This window comes from Akebia trifoliata, unplaced genomic scaffold (genome assembly GCF_017979445.1).
Source record: "Akebia trifoliata isolate Shusen 1 unplaced genomic scaffold, ASM1797944v1 Contig00521, whole genome shotgun sequence".
Lineage (NCBI taxonomy): Eukaryota > Viridiplantae > Streptophyta > Magnoliopsida > Ranunculales > Lardizabalaceae > Akebia > Akebia trifoliata.
Window position 1 is genome coordinate 10,970 of NW_028237061.1, and position 4,194 is coordinate 15,163.

At 35.6% G+C, this 4,194-nt stretch overlaps 1 long non-coding RNA gene across 1 annotated transcript; it reads right to left on the reverse strand.

The window, feature by feature from the left end:
• Nucleotides 1-708: 708 nt before the first annotated feature.
• On the reverse strand, nucleotides 709-2,150 carry LOC147381388 (uncharacterized). The gene is made up of 3 exons (XR_015174588.1): nucleotides 1,765-2,150; nucleotides 1,156-1,200; nucleotides 709-1,051 (listed from the first exon to the last, which is right to left on the reverse strand). It is a non-coding gene; the product is annotated as an uncharacterized LOC147381388 (long non-coding RNA).
• Between the last annotated feature and the right edge of the window lie 2,044 nt (nucleotides 2,151-4,194).

Here is a 4,194-nt window from a genome sequence, read left to right on the forward strand (position 1 = left end):
TGGAGAATCGATCAATTGATTCATTTATCGATTCAAGACTTGCATAGAATCAAACTCTTAATGACTTATTACCTTTATAGGATTTAGGACATAGATTAATTACCCCTCAACAACCTGATGCACTTCAGTCTGATTAACTTTTTTTATGGTTAAACCAATGACTTATTTTATAAATAGATTAGTAACTTATCATATGAAATTTCACGTTCATTAATTATTTTATTTTGACTATGATTTTCTAACCCCCTTGACATACGCCCCCCTATGCCTCAATCATAGAATCATAGATCATTTGCCTCGGGATACACAGAACCATATATATTTTTTGTACATCCCGAGGCCCTGGAACCAACTTATGTTGGTTCGGTTATGATTTAACCATAGACTGAATCAAGTTGCACCCCTATTTGGAACCATTAAGCATCCCAAAAGCCAGATTAGCACAAGCTCAAAGCACTTTAACCAAACAAATGTCACCATACTTAATCGAAGATCGTTTTATTATTATTATTATTATTATCACACTACAACAAATGTGGCACTTAGGAACGCTTATAACCGTTCCTAAGCCAGTATGAAACGGTTTACGGACCGTCTTTAATCGAGGCGTCGTTAATGAATTTAAACGGTTGGAAGTGGTTCTAGATCTCAGGATTGGGAACGGTTAAAAACCGTTCCAGACATCAGAATTTGGAATTCTAAGCAGGTGAGATGTACAAAATGAGATGCAGGCACCTTTTCTTTTATAGAAAGGATGCCAACTAATATTCCATGTCTGATATGGACACCAAGGTCTAGCATTTTATAAGAATAAGCAAGTAGGCAATTGAGGCTGAAGATCTTTAGAGAATGAAGACTTACTCAAGTACATGTGAGGACATCAGCAACTCAGGTTCGCCTCCCCAGATGTGAGGATGTCTCATCTATGTAACGTATGTGTCGAAATCACCTTCAAGAAACCTGAAAATATTATATATTTTACTTGCCATAGATGGATCAACCCTATAAATCTAACACTTGCATCTGGATCATTCTCTTGGATATGAACTACCTAAGGTGCAGCAGACATAAGAACAATTGAAAATCGAAATAGGATCGAAACAACAGAAACAAAGCCTTAGTATCACCTCCAATAGGATGTCATTTTAGTCTTACCACTCCATGGTAATTTGTGGGGATACCTCCAATAGGGTGTTCCTGCTAGAGAAAATTACAGAACATGAAAAAATAAGCAGAAAATAATTCAACCAAAGAAAATGATAAAAGTTGTGATTTCAAAATCACTTTCTGAAAGAATAACGTATCAATACCTCCTTACCTGCCTCAATGATATTAGGTGGGACAATTATTAGGTGGTCGTCATGCTAATGTTCTTACAATAGAACATTAAAACAGGCACAACAGAAATTATAAGCCAAACGTTGAGGAAATTGAAGCCTATAACATTAATGATTTTCTAAAATCAACAAAATCCTTAACAAAATAAATGTGGGGGATCTTGGGCTGTTAAACTTGCCTGCATATCTGTAAGGTAAGAAACCTTTCTCCCACGGTGTTGTTCGTGGGAGAATAAGAGGATTTTAGACACACATCAAGATTTATGCAGTTAGGCTGGGCCATCAATATAATACCCTTGTGATCAATTGGCAACTAAATTCATGGCATCTACCACACCACTTAACTTTCAATAGCAAATTAATTAAGAGAGCAATTGAATCAAGAAATACATATAACCCAATAAAGAGTCGACATGATGTAGTTTACCATAACAGAATAACCAATTTTATCTTTGCAACGTGGATGTAAGAGACCACAACTTTACCATCTTCAGCTGATAGATTCTCCATATTCATGTACCTACCTAACAGCAACAGCAAGCCAACAAGTAAAATAACATGTCCAATAGGCAAGAGCCATAAACTAACATATTCTTAGTACAGAAACCTCAATACTTGTAGTTATGCCTAAGCATTAATACTTGTAGCTTTTTGGATAACTTTTTCTCTTCTCATCAGCTCCTTGGGTAGTTGATGATGGTCTGTTTGATAACAAGATGTATATACTTGAAATTTTCTCTTTATGAAATATTATATAACAAGAAGAATGTTAGGCTGAAATTTTCAAGCCATCAATTGGGTTGGAGTTTTTCAACCACAGGGATTTTTGAAGGTTACAGGGATTTTTAAATGATAAAAACATTGTGGAAAACCTAATGATGTTATAAACATTGGATCTCATGTAAAAAACAACAAAATGGGAAGAGGTGGCAGTCTCTGCATTGAATGGACTAGTAAAAGGTTGGAGGGACTTCCTGCGAAGCTCCATCAAGCAAGCCTCGTTCACGCACTATCCAACTTTATGAGGTTTGCAATATTGTTTGTTCCTGTATTTGGAATTATGATTGTGTATCTACATAAGCTAATTTTGAACTTTTCATTGTATTTGAATTCCTATATAATAATGTATTAAGTATTAGAAACCATATTTAGGAACCAAAGGGGCTTTATATAATAATGTATTAAGTATTGGAATATTTCTATGTGTGTTTTCCAAGTGGGTTTATGCTTTCTTATGTACCCCCAAGAGTCTTATGAGTCCTTGTATGAATGGGAGCATATATGGCAACAAGCAGACCCAAAGCTTCTTCTTACTTTAGTAGGCTCTGGCATGATTTCCTCATTTTCTCTAAACTTTAGAAACAAGATGACTCTAGCAGCACTACTCGTTCAAGTTGATTCAGAACTTTGTTAAGCAAGATCAAGCAACCTCTATCCATGTCCAACGAGATAAAGGTTTGTACAACGAAATTGGGCTAAATCTTGTGAGCTTGTATTGAATGTACATACATATAGACCCCTCATGGAATATATATATATATATGTTCAGCAACAAACATTTTGATGATGATCTCCTCACCGTAAAGATCATCCTCACCAAAAATCAGCCCATTCCAAAATCTCTAACCATGTTTGAAAAATGTTTTGCCAAAAAGTTTGCCAAAATGTTTGTTGCTGAACATTTCCCATATATATATATATATAATATATATAGAGAGAGAGAGAGAGAGAGAGAGAGAGGCATGTAGTGTATACACTATGTGCAAGAAAATTGAAGTAAAAAACTCAATGGCGCCAAACACGCTAATGATGTTATCATCTTAACTCTTACCATCTAGTTTCTCAAGCGTCATGAAACCAAGCATATGTCATCACTTGGGTGTCTATGCAGAAAATGAATCATAGAGATGATGAGGATGGGTCAGCTAGCACTTGGCGAGCAAACTGTCCCTTCACTCGCGGATGCTGCTCTGCAAGTCTTTTCCTGCTTTGATATCTAACCTGTATGAGATAATTCCAGGTTAAGACATTGAAGCAGTAAAGACAGAATGCAGATTTTGGGATCAAGTGTTCAAAAAATTATTCATATAATTTTAAATGTAGCAGGCAATTTAAAGAATATAACTAATAGCAGTAGTAATAGAAGGTTAAGTGCACTAAAAATCGGTGTTTTCAAATGCCAAAGAGGGATGAAATGCAATCGATAGAAGAAGATGACGACGATCACATGCATTAGTAACAATTGCTATAAATTTACCTTTTTATCATAGCATCTGTCTTTCCGCTTCAAACGGAACTTATTCAAAGTTGCTTCTCTTTGGTTTGGTCAACGCAAAGAGTGTCTGAAAGCAGATGTGTTTTTTAATTTGAAGTGATCTTCTGATTCAGTTGCAACTTGCAATTTTTGTGCTTCTCCTCTTTCTTGGGCCCACCAAATTAGGATCAACTCCCATCTTTCCATTCTTTAAGCACATTCAAGAGTCAATTATCCATCATTAACCTGCGTTTATCATGGCACGTGTCATATACCCATTCAATGGGTGCCACTAAATTTTAGCTTGGTTAATCTTGGCAATCCTCATGTATGTGCACCACATGTGGTTGCACTTGTTATACAACTACTCAAATTTTGGATCCCACAAATGCCTCCACCTTGACTACTGATATTCAAAGAGAGTTCCAATTTTGTAATGGAATGTTAGAGCTTTTGTTTGTCTTCTTAGGCCCTGTTTCATTCTTCGTATGTATATATATTAGGCAAAATGAACAAATTATAAGGCAAAATTCTTCAAAACTGTTCAAATTGGACAATGTGTGCTTCAGATAGATGAAGTGTTATTATTAAAGAAGAAATTGA